The 22842-nt window shown below is 33.6% G+C and overlaps 1 pseudogene across 1 annotated transcript in view; it reads right to left on the bottom strand.

Annotated features, from left to right (window-relative positions):
* Window positions 1-1378: 1378 nt before the first annotated feature.
* Window positions 1379-22842, bottom strand: part of LOC307053817 (multifunctional methyltransferase subunit TRM112-like protein) — a 134609-nt pseudogene continuing 113145 nt past the window's right edge. The window contains exon 2 of the transcript in view: window positions 1379-1757. The product of the transcript in view is annotated as a multifunctional methyltransferase subunit TRM112-like protein (transcript). The remainder of the gene's footprint in view (window positions 1758-22842) is intronic.

The following is a 22842-nucleotide window of genomic DNA, read 5'->3' as shown; positions in this document are numbered from 1 at the left end:
AGCTCTCTTCCACCCCGGTAACAGCTTAGGTGGAAAGGAGATAAAATACAGAATCTACAGGTTTGGAAACTACCCTTGATTAAAAGCCTCACATTCCACAGGAGCCATAATCTTTTGTACCAACTCCGTAGAAAGACCTTTCATGGACTGTACAAGGTACATGCCCAATTATGAGTCTCTACACTCAGAGGAACCTCACAATAGGGCTTCCTATCAATTATTTATTGTCCCTTGGTTTAAGTCAGCCTTCAATTAAGCAGTCGTTTTACCGTAAGCAGTGTTGCTTAGTAACTTAGTTGACAAATAGTGTCCTTCCCCGTTTCTAGGGAAACAAAGCTAGGAAATTTAACTGAAAATAAAATTCTCATGCAGAAGAGGAACAATTGTGTTAACTCTCTGCCAATACCATGAAAATGTAGACACAAAAGCTTTGCTAACTCTCTTAATTGTTTAGCTCTTTCTGTGCATCAAGATAATAAGTTGGAAAGTCATTAGCAAACACAGAGTAACCACCGGCCAAGGCTTATGTAACAAACATTTATGTAGGGTTTCTTCTTAAAATTATGCAGTAGGTATGGTCCACCCTACTTCTATGTTGACATAAGACATTATGTGGTCAATTAAATATATATTTTGTCACACTGGATTCATACACATTACACTGTAGCCCTAAAAATCCCTATCAACAAGAGTTATTTTCATTGACATGAAAACCAAAGAAAGAAAATTTGAAGATGAAAAGTATGCTCAATGTGGAGCATCTGCTTAAAATTCAAATAAAGATTGGAAACAGGATAGAAGCAGGAATAAGAAACCACACACAAAAACATCGAAGAAGATCGCAAACTACTGATCCAGGAGGCTGTTGTGAGAATTATGAAAATGAGGAAGGTTCTAAAGCACCAGCAGTCACTTGCAGAAGTACTGACCCAGCTGTGCTCAAGATTCAAGCCTCCGGTCCCAGTAATTAAGAAATGCATTGACATTCTGATCGAGAAAGAATATTTGGAGCGAGTGGATGGTGAAAAGGACATCTACAGTTATTTGGCTTAACCCTCCTGGAAGGGTCTGACCACGGGTGCAGCCCCTCGTCCCATGGGAAGGATGGAGAGGAGTCGGCAGCGGCGGCACCTCCTATATATATATATATATATATATATATATATATATATATATATATATATATATATATATATTGGTTTTGAAACTTTAATATATATATATATATATATATATATATATATATATATATATATATATATATGCCAGTGTGTCACTGGCCCAAGGGTTGGGGATACACAAGATAGAAGTAGCAAACAGGATATACGTAAACAAAGATACGCACACTCACAGTGAAAAACCGGGGCCGGGAACGCTTTTAAGTCTCAGTTTCCTCATCACTCAGCAGCATGTTGGGGATCCCACAGCTGATGGGGAACAGACGTCCTGACTCTGGGCACTGTAGGGTGCCCTCCAGCACATCCACCTCCAGCCTTTGGGCACCTCGACCAGATGCAAGGTGTCGGCAGCCTCCAGAAGTGCCACCCACTCCACTTTGGGTACCCTAGGAGCCACGAAGTCAGGGTTGAACTCCACAGGGTTGATGAGGACCCCGGTGGCCTGGAGGCGTAGGGGGAAGCCACGAGGCCCCACCCCCACACATGCGAGCTCAGCAGGCATTTATTAGTGACCTTAGTGAGAGCTACTTCATTGGTAAAGTGGAATGAGATTGCAGTGGGTTGATATGTGAATGGGAACTGAGGTAGTGAACATTATGACAACAGGTATGTGAAGGTGATACGAAATAAAGCATAGTAAGCTTAAATTCAGTATTTTATAAGGGATGAAATCTGAGTCTTAAATTGATGGGAAGAATATCAGTTAAAACAGTGTTCAAAATAAAGATTAACTGTTAAGAATGGGGTAAATTATACTTTAAAAATTTGCAGATTATTACAAATCCCTAATTTGAAAATTAATATGGGGCATTGTATATAGGGGTTGAGCAAAGAGTGTAGATTTGATAGAAAGTGAATGCTTTGTGGATAGTTTTTAGTTTAGCTAAATTTTAATAGACATTGTTTAGTGTTAAATTCTAATTACATACAATTTCTAATTACATACATACATTAAAAACTTATTTACCATTTAACTCATAAAAGCGTCTGGGAAATGAATTTTATATTTGGTTCTTAGCAATATAAAAATGCTACAGATTACACACATTTAAATTTCTCAAGAAGTATGCAAGTAAGTATGAAACGTTATATACAGTAAAAAGAATGGCAAAACCATTAAATTTTGAATACATATGCAAATATTCTTTAATGAAAAATAATAATTAATGGTTTATGTATTTTTGGGTTTTATCTAGGTAAAGCTTTTGAAATGAATTTTAAGTACATTCACCTTGGCTATAAATAATCACCCAACTTTGAAAAATTTTTTTTATATATAGGATATAGGCATTGTTTAGTCTTAGAATTCTAATTACATACATATTTCTCAAGTCATTGAGTAAAATCTAGTTTTAAAAAATTAATATTTAAGCCACTGAATATTTTATAAAGTGATAAAGTCAATAGTAGGGGAGGCTGTGTATGCGTGGGGACAGGGGATTATGAGAACTCTGAACTTTATGTTCAATTATGCTGTGAACCTCAAACTGCTCTAAAACAACAAAATTTATTAATTAAAAAATCAATAGAAGATGGTAATGTAAGTGTGTTCTCATTGTCAGTGTAAAATGGAAATACTGTTAAAGGACTTATAAAGCTAAGTTGAATAACTTTCCATGTTACAAATACTGCTGAGTATCATGTCAACCAATATTTAAGAAGAAAAATTTTAGATAAATATCACAATGTATAAAATTTTAAAAACTAATTAACATGTATTGTTAAGAATACTTCTATGCTTCTATGCATATCATATGTTCAGTACTTATACTTAATTTTGTTATTCAAATTTCACACAAAATTAATTTTAAACACATCAAGGATACATTAAGAAACACATTAAAACAGATTATATACATGCAACTCTTTCTGTTGACTTATGAAGTCTGCACAAAAGCAATCATTTTAAAATTACTCTGTATGACTTTGAAGAGATCAAACACTTAGCCTAATTTAGAAAATCAAACCACTGATAATGAAGAAGCACAGTAAAGATCAGCTTAAGTAACGCCTCAACTTGGAAGTCTAGTCTGAATTCTCCAGGCAAACTTAAATATATTCTTATTAATTCTTTTTGTTTGTCCCTATAGATCTTTCCCTTAATATTTCTGTTAGAGAATTTTCAAAATATTAATATTTTGAAACAATGAATGTAAGACTGAAGACAACAAATCTGATTCGAAAATATTTTTTTTTGTTGCTGTTGGTAGTGGTGAATATAATTATACCTGCTTTTTTTAGTTTTCAAGAGAATGATGATACTGAAACAATAGTCAATATTTTGGTCCTAAATGTTTTCATTCAATAGAAAATAAACATAAAATAAACAATAAATAAAAACCCTAATTCTAATTACTACTCCTTCTAAAAAAAATAATGAGCTAGAATTTACATTCTTTTACAGAGATAGAAATGAATACTTATGTTAAGAATTCCTCTTTTTTAAATACTTTATACCATGTTTTCATTTTTCAAATTTGCTTCCAAAGTTTACAGGCTCTGTTTTATTAAATATTCTTTATTTTACTCAATTCTTTCTCAGTTGTATTTCATATCTACAAGAAAAATATAATAGGATGGCTTTCATCCTCATTAATCACTTTTATTTGAACTAACTCAATTCATATAATAGATGAGATACTGGTGTCTTTCTGAAGGAGGAACATTTTGTTACAACAAGATATAGTATCTTTCATGACAATCTTCCTATATCCCCTGTATTCACCTTATTTCAGGTGATAATTCATTGCAATATACTTGGGTTGATAGATCTTTAAATGTGCTTATTTTTGAAATATTTATATTCTTCTGATAGGAAAACATTCTTCAAACATATAATTCATGTTATAAAATAGAAACAATTACCTTGACCAACTTTGGTTTAAGAACAAAAGAGCAGGAATAGAATGAAAGTTTCTATGAATTTATTTTAGGTTTATTAGGAATAGTATTAGGGAAAAAATGTGGTCCACTGTCTAAAGGATGGAAAAATAATTGCTGTGATTTACTTCTAAATGATTAAATGTTATGCTCCGTATATTAGTTGTATCATTAGGCTGGTTTCTGCTTCAGAATTCATAGTATTTTGAACAGAAACGATTAAAGAGGTTATTAGTACATCTACAGAGAACAGGGCACACTGTGTTTAAACATTACCCTATCTGGGCTACAAATGTTCAGCATCATTATGTTTCCACAATAGCAATTTACTGTAACACTGAAGAGTAAGTAATCAATATAGGAAGGTAGGGATTGTTACAGTTACAGAAAAAGAGTACAGCCTCTTCTGTTCCAACTTTTGCAAAATCAGTAAGCAGTCCTATTTGTAAGGCAGCCTGTTAGTCTCATTCTCAGATGTCAGTGAAACGTATGAGCTACAATTATCAAGCTGAAATCTGTTCCAGTGTTCACCTTACTGTTTGCAAAATGTGATTTGATTTGTAACTCAATGAGAAATAAATTTAAGATGCATCACTCTAAAAGAAACATCACTTGAAATCCTGATTGTAAATATTAAAATGCTGAACATGTGTAGGTGCTTAAACTAATGCTGGAAGTATTAAAACAAGAAATAAATCATCAAGAATAAAATATATATTATCTAATGAAAAATATTCTAGTTTACTTTTTGCCATATCTTCCAATCAATAGAGTTGGTTTTCAGCTTGGAAACTTTCAACTGGATAGTTATATCACTTACACTGATAAATACCACTGTGTGGCATGATAAATAATGAGTCTAAAAGTCACTGCCCTGAAGCATAGAATGTGTGATTTTTATTTGAAAAGGTCTTGGAGATAATCAAAAACATATCTTCCTAGTACAGATGGAAAAATCTAAGGCCCTGAATACCTGAGTAAGAAGGGCAAGACCCATATTAAGTTTCTGTGTCTGGACTGCAGGCTGAATCTCTTGACTTCCTGTGTTTTCCCAATATTCTCAGGTTTTGTGGTGATGCCTCTCAAATTTTATTGCCATCATTGAAGCTGTAGTTGTACTGGGTATGGCTTATTCAAACACCATTTGTACATAGAAACATTGCTTTATCAGCTGGAATTATACCATGGGAAGTTCTGGTAACTGCAGAGGCTCTAGATTTTATACATGGTCTAAATACAGCCGAGAAGGTATGGCTTGGTAGAGACAAGACTGTACATGAGGGTGATTATGTTGAACTCTCTGCCCACAATACCAAAACTCCAGTGACCATTATTTTACCTATCACTATAGTGAATTTATCCTCTCTTGAGCCCTATTATTGCAAATAAATGTAGCTACCCTACTGTGGAATAGAAAATGGATGTTTCTAACTGGTGAAACATTTTCTACTCTCTTTTAAATCTTTCTTCTGCTTCTACAAGTCTATCATGAAAGCCTTATCAGATAAACGTCCTACAGCAGGATCTCCCCAACATAAGCACAATCTGTGATTAGGAGAATTTGGGAGGAATGTTCTTATGCATGCTAAATGATCAGGGGAGACACTATTCAAGGAAACTGAGAGATGACCAAAAGCCTTGAGTGAGGAAAGTGTAAATTATGGAAACAGGATAATTAGACTTAAGGATTGTTGTTCCTTGAGTTCATATTTTTCATAAACCAAATTTTTTTTTTTATTTTTGTGGTACGCGGGCCTCTCACCACCGTGGCCTCTCCCACCACGGAGCACAGGCTCCGGACGCGCAGGCCCAGCAGCCATGGCCCACGGGCCCAGCCACTCCGCGGCATGTGTGATCCTCCCAGACCGGGTCACGAACCCGTGTCCCCTGCATCAGCAGGCAGACCCCCAACGACTGCACCACCAGGGAAGCCCATAAACCAAATTTTTAATACCACAGCCAATTGGGTAATTGGTGGTAGTGAGTGTTAAATAGGAAAAACTGAGTGACAGTCTGATCTGTTTTTGCTTGTAGAGTAAGTTTTTAAAAGTGTTTTGGAAGTAAAATAGAGTGAACAGCAAACCAAATGATCCATGATAGTTAAGCTTATTTTCTGAAAATGAAATGTGAGCTTCAATGTGTTCATTTCAATTAAGTGTTAAGTACTAATTAATTTATAATGATTTTTACAGAGCAGTTTTTTCTTCAACTGAATGCAAATTTGACTGATGAAGTTCGTTGATTATATGTGTAAAACTATGCAGTATTTCCCATATAATTTTTAATGTAATCAGTGTTAATTAATAATTACCAAAGTTGCAAGGTTTCTTCACAAATTCCATTAAGCCTCTACTGTTAATGATGTTCTTTGCAGAGAAAATCAAATGTCTGATTCCTAGTACATTTCTATTTATAACAATATTTTTAATTGTCATTTTCTGAATTAATAAGGTCACATATTTTATAACAGATGGGATTTTCTAAGATACTTATCATGAAGCCATTGATACTTAAAACTCTACGACTAGACTTGTAGATTTATGTAAATAAGCACAATTCTGGCGTTTTAATGCCTTCTGCTAAGCCAAAGAATACAGATCAATGTAAAAGTGTTAATTGTCATTTCTCAAATTCACATTGTTTTGTTTAATATTAATAGTTCATATTTTTCCTAATGGTAATCATTTAAGTGACTGAATATATACTAATATGAAAAAGAAATAAAGCATGACAGAAAGAATATGAATCATAATTACTCATGGTTTTCAAAATATCATATAGGAAGCTAAAGGAATACTGATCGTAAGTTTGAACTCCATTTTAATTTCTGCAAGTAGGAGAAAGATCCAGTGGACTCAGTTCATTTTTTCTCTTATTAGATCCGTATTACTACTATTGCCATTATTTATCAGGAACAGCATGCCTTTTCAATACCTAAATGTATTTTGTTAGTTATAATCTCCTACTTGTATTACTCATATAAGATTTATTTTTATATTAAATAATGCTAAATATGTTTTATATCAAGCTTATTTATCTGAGTTTTCATTATTTACATATATAAATATTGAGTATGAATGAATTTAAATATGCATTTAGATTTTACTTATTAGTAAAATCTTACTAATTTACTTACTAGTTTACTTAGATTTCTTAAATGGAATGCATTTTGAAGGTAATCCAGAAGTAATCACTAAGCTATTTGGTTTACTTATGTAATAAAGTAGATAACATGTAATTGAAGAAGACTGGCCTTGGCACAGAACGTTTTGCAACCTAGGATGGTCACAAGTTTACTGAACCTCCATTTCCAGATCTACATAATGAGGAAGGGTGGACTCCATAATCTGTGGAAGCTCTTAGAGTTTTCACACTCTCAACAATTTGATTTCTATGAATAGCAGCCTTCTGATTCTTTTTTTATTATCAAAGTAGAAGAAATTAAAGTGTATAACTTGATGAATACTGAAAAACAGAAAATCTTATCAATATATACTCATTTGAAAAAAAATAGTGTCAATGATATACCATACCAAATGCTTTCCTATTTCTGGTGAAAACACCTTAGCTTCTTGTTTTTCTTTTAAATTTCTGTCTAGCAATTTGCTCTTCTTTTTATAATCAAATCTTTTGTTCTACATATGATCTTGGAATGTAAGTGTTTTAATAAAACTACTGACTATGAAATGTTATACGTAATTATTGTAGTTTCTACAGCAATATTAAGCCTTATCCCTCCCTTATTCTCTCTCTACCTCTATATTGAGACCTCTAGTCATTTCATTCTGTAGTCCAAGCAGACCTCATTTTATTGTGCTTCACTTAATTGTACTTTGCAGTTATTGTGGTTTTTACAAATTGAAGATTTGTGGCAACCCGTTCTTGAGCAAGTTTGTTGGCACCATTTCCTAACAGCATTATTTATAATTAATGTATGTACATTGACTTTTAGACATAATGTTATTGCACACTTAAGTTATTTTTACACTATGATATAGTCTTTTAAGTGCACTAGGAAATGAAAAAAAATAGTGTGACTTGCTTTATTTAAATATTCATAATATTTCCTCATTAACTTCCTTAATATTAATCAAAGATCCAGACTGTTGCTTGAACTAGTCTCCCACAATTCTGTTTTTTTTAAAAATTTTTCCTGCCTACAGATTGCCAATCTTTGATCAACAAACCACCTGCATAAGCATCTTTTTCCTCTGTCATTAAATACTGCTTAAGAAAAATATAATACCTTATTTATAGTTACTTAAATCAGTGGTTTTCCTTATCAGGAATATCTATACTTTAGTCAACAAAATGTTTTTTTGTTTTGTTTTTTGTTTTAGTGGTTCTGCATCATTATATTTCTCTCACACTCAAACTTCTCATGTACAGATGACTGCTATATCATATAAAATGGTAGTGAGACAATGTCTCTTAATTGCCTAGCTCACCACCTATTTGATACTATTGGGAAAAGAGCATGAGTGCAATTTTTTTTTTTTTTTTTTTTTTTTTTTGCGGTATGTGGGCTTCTCACTGTTGTGGCCTCTCCCGTTGTGGAGCACAGACTCCAGACGCGCAGGCTCAGCGGCCATGGCTCACGGGCCTATCCCCTCTGCAGCATGTGGGATCTTCCCGGACCAGGGCATGAACCCGTGTCCCCTGCATTGGCAGGCAGACTCTCAACCACTGCACCACCAGGGAAGCCCTTGAGTGCAAAATTAATCATATTTTATGAGGGGTGTATTATTGTGAGAATACACATATTTTAAAAACTCGCTCTACAAATAAACATATATTTGGTAGGCACTGTGAAGGAAAATTCAAAGTGTGATAATACTACGTAAATGATGCTCTATGAGAATCAGTAAAGGAAGGCCTTTTTGCCCGTGTGACTTTTGAGCAAAAACCCACAATAGAGTAAGAGTAGTAGACAAGTGACGGCTGAGGAGAGGAGACTCTCAAAAAAGTGATGTGGCAAAGGAAGAGGTCCTGAGATGGGCAGAGTAGTTTCTTAGCTCTTCTGAGTGATGTTCACTTAAATTGTATCTCTGAGAGTCATTCATGAGAATTCTGCATTTCTCTATCTGCAGAACGAAGGGGCAAAGAGGGAAATTATGGAGGACATCATACAAGTACATTTGGCCCTCTGTATCCATAGGTTCTGCATCTGAGGATTCAAACGGGGATCAAAAATATTCTGGGGAAAATTTCCAGAAAGTTCCAAAAAGCAAAACTTGAATTGTCCATGCTCCAGAAAATATTTAACATAGCATTTACATTTTATTAGGTATTATAAGTAATCTGGAGATGACTTAAAGTACATGGGAGGATGTGCATAGATTATGTGTAAATACTACACCATTTTATTTAAGAGATTTGAGCATCTGTGGATTTTGGTATCCATAGGGATCCTGGAACCAATCCCCCATGGATACCGATGGTCTACTGTGACTTTATGAACAGCCTGGAAATGCAACCACAAATGATGGTACATGGCCCAGACTAACTGCAAGGGAGGCCAGGACAGTTCAACTTCCAGAGTGTCCAGTAAGATGCAATTGGATGCATAAGCATCTAGAAAATTTCTGTACAAATCTGATGTATTCAAGAGAGTAAAATAAAACTAATGCTTCTGCCACCTAGAAATTAAATAGGACTGTAGCATGTTGTTAGCTGGGTGTCAGACAGAAATCAAATCATACCACCTTAGAATGAACATGACTGTATGTTTCAGTTTGACTACAACAGACCTAGTTTATGTCAGGGTTACACCATAGCACCTCCTTTATTCAAAAATGTGGACTTGCTTGATTAATAAATTATAGGATCCTCTAACCGTTTAGCAACCAAAATGAATTTACAATCATGGAGAATAACTTCCAGAATTTTCTGACATCATATTTTTCTAGACTCTGAGTATGGCTACAAGTTGAAAATATTGATTTGTAGATTTTTTGACACATTTACAGGAAAATCCTACTGTGTAAGAAATCTAATTCACTCATATTTTATTTGTTGTAAACAATACATTTCTGAGAAAGAAAAAAAATACTATTAGGTACGTCTTATATAGTTCCTGGGAACTATTTTATTTATTTAAAATAAATATATTTTAAAATTAATAATGCAAAAAATGTTTAGCTATAAGTAAGCCATTAGGAGCGCTGAAATCTCCCTAAGTAATTGAATGGAATTTATATAAAAATTGGCTTTTGAAAAGGTGGTCAATAAAGTAATATGGGGCCAAAGCATGAAGTGTGTTGTGACCATTCTAAAAAAAATGGTTTCTTCTCTCTGAAATAGGGACCACTGTGGAGCTTTAAGCCAAGGAATTATATTTTTTCCTGCCTTATATGTTTTAATTAATTAATTTTTGAGATAACTGTATATTCACATGAGGTTGTAAGATATAATACAGCAAGAGCCTATGTATCCTTTACCCAGTTTATCATTATGGTAAAATCTTGCAAAACTCTAATACATTTCACTTCTAGGATGTTCACTCTTTATAGTCAAATACAGAGCATTCACAAGGATCTCTAGTGTTGCCCTAGTCCCTAAACTGTGGTAATTACTAATCTCTTCTCTATTGCTAAAAATTTGTCATTTCAAGAATGTTATGTAAGTGAAATCAGGCAATATGTGGTTATCTATTTGAGATTGACTTTTCACTCAAAATAATTCCCTCCAATTGGTTGTGGGTATCAATAGTTTATTCCCTTTCATTGCTGAGTAATATTTATAGCACCACAGTTTGCTTAACCATTCATCCATTGAAGGACAACTGAGTTGATTCAAGTTTTTGGCTATTATGAATAAAGCTTTTGTGAATGATCATGTACAGGTTTTTTTGTGGACATAAGTTTTATTCTGGGATAAATGCCCAAGTGTGCAGTTGTTGAATCATACGGTATCTGCATATTTAGGCTCACAATAAACTGCCAAAATATTTTCTACAGTGACTGTAACATTTATATGCCTAGCAATATACAAGTGACCTAATTTTTCCACAACCTCACCAGTATTTGGTATTCTCACTATATTTTATTTTAGTCATTATGATACCTGTATAGTGACATCTTATTTTGGTTATAATTTGTATTCCCCTAAAACTAGTGATGTTAGGTATATTTTAGTATCCTCATTTGCCATCTGTATATCCTCTTCAGTGAAATATCTGTTCATTATTTTGGCCCATAAACAATTGCATTGTCTCCTTGAGTTTCGAGAGTTCTTTATCCATTTTAGTTACCAGTTCTTTGTTGGATAGAGGTTTGTGAATAATTTATCCCAGTCTTAGCTTTTCTTCTCATCCTTTTCTGAGTCCTTTGAAGAGTGAACTTTCTTTAATTTGAATGATGCCTAATTTACCAATATTTTGCTTATGTATAGTACTTTGGTATCAAATCTGGAACACGTTACATAGCTCTAGATCTCAAAGATTTTTCTTCTATATTTTTTCTAAAACTTCTACAATTTTACATTCAAGTCTATTTGACATTACATATTTTAAGTTGACTTTTATGTAAGATATGAGGTTTAAGACAGAGTTCTTTTCTTTCTTTTTTTTTTTCTTTTTTTAAACTTTTGGATGTTCAGTTGCTCTGGCACAGTTTTGAAAATGCTCTCTTTCCCCCCATGGAAAAACTTTGCAACTTTGTCAAAAATCAATTGGGTGTAGATCTATTTCTGAGCCTTGTTTTCTGTTTCATGCATGTGGTCTAGGTGTCTATCCCCCTACTACTATGGCACTGTCTTGATTATTGTAGCTATACAGTAGACTTCACATGAAGTAGAGTGATTCTTCCATCTTTGTTCTTTTTCAATATTATTTTAGCTATACTTTTTTTTTTTTGCCTTTTCTTATAAATCATAGAGTGAACTTGTTTATGTCTACAAAAACTTGCTGAGATTTTGTTAGAAGTTCATTAAACTTATTATTGAATTTTGAGAGGATTGACATCTTTTCTATGTGAAATATTCTAATTCATTAATGTGATATGTCTCTATTTATTTATATATTTTATTTCTTTCATCAGCATTTTGTAGTTCACAGAATATAAGCCTTATACATATGTTGTTAAATGTATACCTAAGGATTTCATTTTCATTAGAGCAGTTGTAAATTGTATTGTGCTTTTAACTATGATTTCCACACAATCATTGTGAGTATATAGAAATGAGAATGACATAATTGTGTTGATGATATATCTTGCAACATTGTTAAATTCACTTAGTTCTAGGAGATTGTTTTGTAGACTCCTTGATATGCGATGCACTCATGGCATCTTCAAATAGGGACAGCATTATTTCCTCCTATCCTATCTGTATGCCTTTTATTTCACTTTCCTGTTTAGTTGAGTGACTAGAAATTCCAGCACTAGGATAAATAAGAAAGGGGAGATGAGACAACCTTGCTATTTTTCCTGATCTTAGTGGGAAAGCATTTAATTTTTCACCATTAATTATAATGTTAGATTTAATTATATACTTTAAAATATATATATTCTTTCTCAATTTGATATGGTTCCCCTTTATTCCTAGATTGTTAAGAGTTTTTATAGAAATAGATATTGGCTTTTGTCAAAATCTTGTTCTCTGTCATTTTATATAATCCATTTTTTCTTCTTCAGGCTCTTGATATGGTGGATTACATTGATTTATTTTCACACGTTGAGCCATCATGGCATATCTGCAGTAAATCTTAGTTATGGTATATAATTATTTTTATATGTTGTTGGATGAAGCTTTTTAATATTTTGTTGGATTTCTGTACCTTAGATTATGAGAAATAATAGAGTACAGTTTTTTTGTTTTGTTTTGTTTTTGTTTGTTTGTTTGTTTTTGAGTACTACTTTAGGCTGATCTTGGTATCAGGGTTAACACTGGCCTGATAAAATAACCTGGAAAGCATCCCTTGTTTTTTTCCCTGCAAGAGTAATTGTGTAAACTTGGTGTTAATTACTTAAATATTTGTCAGAATTCTTCAGTGAAATCGTGTGATCCTTGAGTTTTCTTTTTGGGGGGGGACATTTTAATTACAAATTCAATTTCTTAAATGGTTTATAGCACTATTTCTATTTTGTCATGGTTAGATTTTTGTTGTGTGGTTTTTGAAAAACCTGTTTATTTATCATTGTTGAATAAGGTGGGTGAAATTGTTAGTAGTGTGCCCTTATTATCATACTGTTGGCTGAAATATTTGCAGTGATATCTCCTGTTTCATTCCTAATATTTATATAATTTCTCTCCCTTTTTTTTCTTGCCATTCTTTTTAGAACATTATCAGGTTTTTTTGAGTTTGTCTTTTTGAAGAACCAAATTTTGCTTCTTTGTCATCTATTGTTTTACTGCTTTCCATATTATTGATTCCTGCTTTTTAGTCCTTTCTGCTGGTTTTACATTTATTTGTTTTTTTTTTATGTAGAAACCCAGATTGTTGATTTCTGATAATATTTTAATGTAGCCAATGTTATCAACAGTGCTTTAGTCATATCCTACATATTTTGAGGTGTTGTATTTTTATTTTCATTTAATTCTAGTTATTTTTTTCTTTATTTTAATTCTCTTTGAGACTTCTTCATTGATATATGAGTTATTTAGAATTGTGCTGTGTTTAATTTCCAAGTTTATAGAGATTTCCTGTTTACTGTTTCCTAGTTTGATTCCATTATGGTTAGAGAACATCCTCTGTATTCTCTTTATGATTTTAATTCTTTTAAATTTGTTGAGGATTATTTTATGGTCATGAATATGAGCTATTTTGACAAAATTTTCTCCTATAATTACCATTTGGTTCTCTTCTATAACATCTATTTATGATGACATTGTCCCCCATTGGTTTCAAGATAATTTGTAATTCCTTATTAAATTACTTTTATCATGGTTGCTTTAAGAGTCCTTGTCATAAAATTGCAGTATTTAATTTTTCTCTGTGCTGTCCCATCTGATTATCTTTTCTCATTGAAGTTGTTATTTTCTTGGTCTTTGGTATAACAGGTAATATTTCACTCTGTCCTTGATATTTTGACTCTCATGTTAGGACACTCTGGGTCCTGTTTATTTTTCTGTTCTATTTGGCAGGAAGTCCACCAATTTAGGTTAAGTGCACAGGTTCTAGCCTACTTTTGTGAGCTCTGGTTATAATGCCACTTTTATTTTTATAGGCTTGTGATACTATTTGGGTCTCTCTATTTTATCTCCTGCTGATGGGCTTCCACTCTTCAGTAGTCCCTGCTGGCACTGCCCCAGAAGGCAGATGTGGCTTCCTCGGCCTGAATGCCTGTGACAGAGGAAGGGAGTCTTCAGCCTACAGAGAGGAGAAGTGCCTCCTGGACACTTTGCTGAGGGTGCACCCAGCCATGTAGTGTTTCTAGATCGAGGAGGAAAGTTTTAAACTTAGTTAAGTAGGAGAGACCTTCCGCTGGCCACTTATTTTGTAGGAGTCGTTATAATTGGTCTCCTTTGTCAATGCTGCTGTACTTTCCTGATACAGACTTGACTTCCCTTCACTGTGGGAGTGGAATGAACTGGGCCACTTTTTGTTGATAGGTTGGTAATCAGGAAATGCTGAGCCTCTGGTTGTAAGGTGCCCTTCTTTCATTCCTGGGGTTTCTAAAAGTATATATGTGTATATATACTTTTCAGATTATTTTCCATTATAGGTTACAAGATATTATAAGATATTCAGTATTACAAGATACTGAATAGAGTTCCCTGTGCTATACAGTAGGTCCTTGTTGTTTATCTATTTTATATGTAGTAGTGTGAACCTGTTCATCCCAAACTCTTAATTTATCCCTCCCCCACCCCCTTTCCCTGTTGTAACCATAAGTATGTTTTCTATGTCCATGAGTCTGTTTGTTTTATAAATAAGTTCACTTGCATCTCTTTTTAACATTCCACATATAAGTGATATCATATGATATTTGTCTTTCTCTTACTTACTTCACTTAGAATAATAATCTCTAGGTCCTTCCATGTTGTTGCAAATGGCATTATTTCATTCTTTTTATGGCTGAGTAATATTCCATTGTATATATATACCACATCTTTATCCATTCATCTGTTGATGGACATTTAGGTTGTTTCCATGTCTTGGCTATTGTAAACAGTGCTTCAGTGAACACTGGGGTGCATGCATCTTTTTCTATTAGTTTTCTGTGTATATATGCCCAGGCGTGGGATTCCTGGATCATATGGTAACTCAATTTTTAACTTTTTAAGGAATCTCCATACTGTTCTCCATAATGGCTGCACCAGTTTACATTCCAACCAACAATGTAGGAGTGTTCCCTTTTCTCCACAACCTCTCCAGCATTTATTATTTGTAGACATTTTGCTGATGACCATTCTAACTCTTTTTCCTTCCCACCACAACTTTCAGAGGAGTTATTTGCTTCTCTCTTGCATTATTCCCCGGGTTTATATTTTTACTTAATGTGGGCAAGCAGAGAGAAATGACTCTCTGACATCTTCCCTAGACTCAAAGGCTCTTGCCTTACATTTTGAAGGTTCACTCTGGTGGATATGTTGAGAATTAAAATAGGGCAAAGGAAGAAGTAGAGAGACCAATTACAAGAATATCATGGTATTCCAGTGGGAAATATTGGGGGATTGTAGTAGTTGCAGAAGCAAATGAATTTTGCATAATATTTTCAGATTGAGCCAATAATATTTTTTAATAGGATGAATAATGTGAACATGCGAAGTTAGAAAACAGAAGTAAAGGAAAACGGCTTTATGCTCTCATGACCTGAGCAGGAGGAAGAACAGAGATGCCATAATCTACTGTGATGTGGTGAAGAAGTGTCAGGGAAGTGTGGAGGCCTTGTTTTGGTCATGTTGACCTTGAGAGGGTCATTAGACTTTGAGGCATCTACTAGATGTCCAAGTAAAAAACCAGTTAGACAACTGATTTTATAAGTCTTGTCTTTAAGAGAGAGATCTGGAGTAATGATATAAACAAGGGACTATTTTTTTTTTTTTTTTTTTTTTTTTTTTTGCGGTACGTGGGCCTCTCACTGTTGTGGCCTCTCCCGTTGTGGAGCACAGGCTCCGGACGCACAGGCTCAGCGGCCATGGCTCACGGGTCTAGCTGCTTCGCGGCATGTGGGATCCTCCCGGACCGGGGCACGAACCCGCGTCCCCTGCATCGGCAGGCGGGCTCTCAACCACTGCGCCACCAGGGAAGCCCAACAAGGGACTATTGAAGCTGTTATTGCAACAACATATGTAAAAGGCTAGGTCTGAAAGACAAGAAGACCCACCTTGTAAACTACAATAACAATGCCAGCTTGATCACAAGCATCTCTATAGAAGAATTGTGAACCATTTCTATAGCAATATAATTACTTCACTTTCAATTTTATAAGTAGTTATGTATGACTGAATGGTCCAAGTGCATGAGATACTCATTGGGCAGATACCTAGCATGAATGCATACCCGAAGAAAACAGAAAACAAATGTATTTATTGCTGACAAACACACATGTAAAAGCATCCAGATAAATATTTCTATTCACGTGACTTTTATGTATCTATCACTGATGATCGTTTGGAATATTTTTTTTTTCTTTTTTAAACTTCATAGTCTCTTTGAGGGCTGACAATTTTAAATATCAGTTTTATTAGTTTCCTAGGGCCCCAGAAAAAAAGTGCGTAGATTAAACATGTAAACATTTATTGCATCACAGTTTTGGAGGCTAGAAGTACAGAATCAAGCTGTCATTAGGGCCACGATCCCTCTGAACCCTGAAGAGGAATCAGGCTTTGCCTCTCACTGGTTTCTGGAGGTTTGCTGGAAATCTTTGGCATTTCTTGGCTTACTGCTGCCTAACTCCAATCTCTGCTTTTATTGTCATATACTGTCCTCCTTGTGTGTGTCTCTTCACCTGTTATTTTCTTATAAGGACACGGCTCCTATTGGGGTTGGAGCCCACCCTACTCCAGTATGACCTCATCTGAACTTAACTAATGAAACTTGCATGACCCTATAAGGTCACCATCTGAGACACTAGGGTTAGGACTTCAACATCTTTTCTTGTGGGGGCACAATTTAACCTATAACACCAGTCATACTTGAAATAAGATACAGTTTTTCAATGAACAAAATGTGTAAACAGGTACGGGAAGAAATAGTTGGATTTTTGTGTTAATTTTCAAAGACAATTTATGCAAAAAATCCCTCAAGCAGTTTTGAATATTTAGACTGTTTTGATAATTTCACATTACATCTGCTACAGAGATTTTTCTCTTTCATTTGAGATGGAAAATTAAAATAACTTAATGACTGACTACTCACAAAAATTCATTTTAATTATGCTACAAATTGCAGCAATGTCCCTGAGTGTAAGAAAACTATAATACAATGTTCATATTTCTGTTCAGTATATTCATAATTTAGTGTCTCAACTAAATTAAGGGTTTTTTTCCTTAAAGACAATAAATATTAATATATCAAAGGATTTATTGATGACTGCAGCAAACATGTTGATATTTTAAAGTGCTTCATTCATAGTCAATGCTTTCTGAACTGACTTTTGACTCTGTGATGAACCTAGCTATTTTAGTTATTTTGATTATTTTTGTTATTTTAGAAGATAGCATCATAAAGGCTTTTATCCAATTAGCTTTCACTTATTCAAAGATTTAATTCCTTTTAATTTAGTGTACATTTTGTCTCTTGAAGCTCTAATTTTTGTTTCATTTTTGAAATAGAAAATGAGTTGAACTGTATACTACATAGAATAAACATCCTGTGTAATTAGATAATAATTGTGTTAAGCTATACACATTTAGACTAAAATTGTTTAATATCAAAGTAATTGTTTGTATCCAAGTTTGCAATAGATATTCTGTATTTTCAAGAAACTGTGGTGAGGACAGTCTTAATAATCACTTTAAATTTATTTTTTCTGTGAATATTTGGTTAACTGTACTCCATAATCTAATGATGCTGATCTTTATCTGTATCATTATTATAACAAATGCTGTTAGTTCAGGAATCAATGTTTGCAGCTTCAACAATCTGAATAAGGATCTGCTGAACTAATTTTATTTTAGTCAATTACATTGGGGCAATGAGGAATAAAATAGAGATGAAAAAGATTATGCAGTTTATGTTGGGAGTAAAATACTAAATCCATTTTGATAAGCCCAAGTGATTTAAAGGTTAAAAAGGGAAGTCGTTCTTCAAGGTAGTTATTTTTTTTTCTTTAAAACTGGGATAAGTAAAGGAGAAAGTAATCTCTTTAGATAGATTTCTTATATACACTTCCCATATGTTGAACATGCAATTTGTCAAGCACTTAACTCAGACAGAATTCGAAAGATAAAACCATTTGCAGAGATGTTTTGAAGAGAGCTCTCACTTGGAGTTAGGAATTATAGACTTTAATTACCTTTCCCTAAATAGAGAGACGATAATTTAAATATCTGGTCTTTATTCTCCCAAGGGATAAAAGAATTAGAATTAGACAAAACTATATTTCTTCAAGTTTAATCGCAGTCTGACATTCTATGAAGATAATCAGAGCATTTTTAGGCATGGGAATAGGTTTGTTTTATCACCTTTGTTTAAATCAATGTAAACACACATTAATTGGAGCAACTACCACCAACTACAAGCCAGTCTCTTCCATTCATTTCATCTTAGACTCTACACTTTCTCCTAGGAAGGTTTTGGATGTTCTTAAATATCTTAAAGATTGTGGCTGTTTTCTTAGCTTGAGATCTCTTTACTCTTAAAAGATTTCTCTAAGGATACTATTTAGACAGTAGCCAAAAAATTTCTCACCCTATATTAGCCTCCACAAGTATGGTGAAAGGGTGTACTAAATGTAAATAATTGGGCACAGATTATGGAGCAGTCCTTGTTCTGTCTTATTTATCATGCCTCAATATCTCTTTTATTCCTCCATGGAAATGATTTGTTTTTATTAACTCCATTATTTGAACAAAAGGCTGAAACTTCAAATAGTTTTAATGATCAACTCCTCTAGTCTTTTATCTGTGTGTATACATATATACACATATACATATATATGTATGTGTGTACTGGCAAACTTTAAATATTTTGTTCAAGCATTGTTAGTTATTTGTGATAATGCAATATCTTAGTTTCTTAGTCTGAAAAATAATAGAATGCACAATTACATTAAACTGAAGAATGGAAATACAAAGACATACAGTAATCAACATCATCTTTCAGAAATTAAACCAGGTTCAGGTATGCCTTGTTTAAAAAAAAAAGTATTATACCCTGTTTATGTGCAAAATATTTTGGAGTAAACCTGTATTACTACTTTTTTCTTTCGTTACTTCATACTCTACCATTTCTGTTGAGTCTCTGAGAATTTCAGTTACTTGTTCCCTGTGAGTGAAAAAGGTAGAGGCAGTTGCAATAGAAAGAGACAACTTCCTATAACATCCCACCAGAGCTGGGACATTCCTAGACGTGTAGTGTCACATGTCTGGGAATAACTGAAAAAAATTTCTCCTTCCAAACCCTGCTATCATTATGTATAAAATCCATAGATATTCCCTGATTCTTTAGCTTCAGGAGACCAGTGTTCACTTTAAAGTCAAATAACATGTGAAGAAAATTATGATTATGGAATAGCTGCAGGAAGAGGAACAGTCAGAGGTTGGAATGTTTTCTTTGTATCTCCATATTCCCCCTGGACTCCTCAGATACATAGCCAACGTGCATAATTATATTTTTGTTTCAAAAAGCGTTGATTTCAAATGTGAAAATACCATTTCTGAAATTGGTGTTACTTTAATAAATATTGTTATACAATAAATCCTATTTATTATTAAAAAATAGAAGTTAAAAAAGGAAAGACAGTAAAATCCAATTATATAGAAGTATGACTTTAAATCCATTGATAATGCATCCTTTAGACCTTTTACTTTACTACCCATGTATATAAATTTACAAACAAAGGTTTTACACTACCAGTTTCATGAAATAATTGTACATCTGACCATGCATCATGGATATCTTTGTGTGTAAGAAGAAAGTATAACTGATTGCTCTATATCATCCTGTGGAAATCATTACATAGATATTATTGTAATTGGTGAATTATACCTTTTGAATTTTTCTCTCTATAAGAATAATCATAAAAGAGAAGAAAAAGAAATAAAAAGAATCCAAATTGGAAAAGAAGTAAAACTGTCACTGTTTGCAGAAGGCATGAAACTATACATAGAGAATCCTAAAGATGCTACCAGAAAACTACTAGAGATAATCAATGAATTTGGTAAAGTAGCAGGATACAAAATTAATGCACAGAAATCTCTTTCATTCCTATACATTAATGATGAAAAATCTGAAAGAGAAATTAAGGAAACACTCCCCTTTACCACTGCAACAAAAAGAATAAAATATTTAGGAGTAAACCTACCTGAGGAGACAAAGACCTGTATGCAGAAAACTATAAGACACTGATGCAAGAAATTAAAGAGGATACAAACAGATGGAGAGATATACCATGTTATTGGATTAGAATAATCAACATTGTGAAAATGACTATACTACCAAAATCAATCTGCTGATTCACTGCAATTCCTATCAAACTACCAATGGCATTTTTCACAGAACTAGAACAAAATTTTTCACAATTTGTATGGAAACACAAAAGACCCCGAATAGCCAAAGCAATCTTGAAGGAAAAAGTGGAGCTGGAGGAATCAGGCTCCCTGACTTCAGATTATACTACAAATCTGAAGTAATCAAGACAGAATGGTACTGGCACAAAAACAGAAATATAGATCAATGAAACAGGATAGAAAGCCCAGAGATAAACCCATGCACATATGGTCACCTTAACCATAAGTGACACAAGAGGGAGGGGATATGGGGATATATGTATACGTATAGCTGATTCACTTTGTTATACAGCAGAAACTAACACAACATTGTAAAACAATTATACTCCAATAAATATGTTAAAAATTAAAAAGAATAATCATGTTTAATTTTGTATTGAATTATCTCCATTAAAATGACATCAACAAATTTTGAAATAGACTGCCATTAACATATATTAGCACAACAATTTATTAGGCTAGACCTCATGCCCTTCACAAAAATGAACTCAAAATAGATCACAGACCTCACCATAAAATGCAAAGCTATACAGTTCCTAGAAGATAACATAGGAGAAAATCTACATGACCTTGTGTTTGGTGATGATTTTTTAGATATATCATCAAAGGCATGATCCATGAAATAAAGAATGGAGAAACTGGACCTCATTAAAGTTAATAACTTCTGTTCTGAAAAAGAAAATATCAAGAGAATTAGAAGTCCAGTTATAGACTGAGAGAAAATATTTGCAAAAGACACATTTGATGGAGGACTATTATCTTAAATGTCAACAATAAGAAAACAGCCTGATTAAGAAACGGGCCAAAGATGCTCCACATCATAAGTCATCAGGGAAATTCAAATTAAAACAGTGATGACATACCACCACACACCTATTAGAATGGCCGAATTTGAGACCACTGGCAACACCAAATGTTGGAGAGGATGTGGAGCAACAGGAACTCTCATTCACTGCTTTTGGGAATTCAAAATGGCACAGCCACTCTGAGAGAGAGTTTGATGGTTTCTTATAAACCTAAACATAATTTTACATGATCCTGTAATCAGGCTTCTCATTATTTACCCAGAGGATCTGAAAATTTATGTTCACACACTAACCTGCTGACGAATATTTACAGTAGTTTTATTCATAATTGCCACAACTTGGAAGCACCAGTACTTGCTTCAGTAGGTGAGTAGATAAACTGCGGTACATTCTGACAATGGAATAATTCAGTTCTAATTAATGAGCTATCAAGACATGAAAAGACATGAGTGAAAGAAATCAATTTGAAAAGGCTGAACTCTGAATGTTTCCAAGCATAAGTTATTCTGAAAAGGCACTATGGAGATAGTCAAAAGATTGGAGGTTGCCAAAGAGGAAAGTAGAGGTAAGAGAGGTAGAGATTAATAGGTAGAGCACAGAATTTTTTTAACTCTGTGAAAATACTATGTATGATAATCTAATTATATATATATATATATATATATATGTATATATATATATATATATATATATATATATATAATTGTACATCTCTCCAAACCCATAGAATGTGTAACACCAAGAGAGAAACCTAAGGTAAACTATACACTTTGGGTGAATACAATGTGTTAATATAGGTTCATCCTTGGTTAAAAAAGGAAAAAAACCTGGTGAGTGATGTTGATAATGGAGGAGGCCATGCCTTGTGGGGGCAGGGTATACATTTGAAATATCTGTGCTTGCCTCTCAATTCTGTTGTAAACCTAAAACTACTCTGAAAAAAATTAAGTCTTAAATATGTGGGAAAAAATGGGAGGAAGAAAGTAACTATACAATGGAGAAATCTGGAAAATATTAATAAAGCTTAATTATTAAGGTTAACACTATCAGAAATGGAACTAGTTAACATTATGTGCCACCCAATGTGATGTGTTGGGAGGAACAGGATGACTCCTGTGATCTACTTGACAGAAATGCATACCTTGGACTTAGTCACGGGGAGACATCAAACAAATCCAAATTGAGGAATATTTTACAATGGCTAGTCTGCAGTGGTTAGAAATGCTTTGATCATGGAGGTTAAGAAAGACAGAAGAACTGTTCAAGATTAAAGAAGATGGAAAAACATAACCAAGTGTAGCACATTTTGGTGCAGACACTGTTGGAGCACTTTAACAAAACTTGAATGGGATCTCAGAGTT

The sequence above is a fragment of the Hyperoodon ampullatus genome (assembly GCF_949752795.1).
Source record: "Hyperoodon ampullatus genome assembly, chromosome: 5".
In the NCBI taxonomy this organism is placed as follows: Eukaryota; Metazoa; Chordata; class Mammalia; order Artiodactyla; family Ziphiidae; genus Hyperoodon; species Hyperoodon ampullatus.
This window is presented reverse-complemented; position numbering and strand designations above follow the sequence as displayed.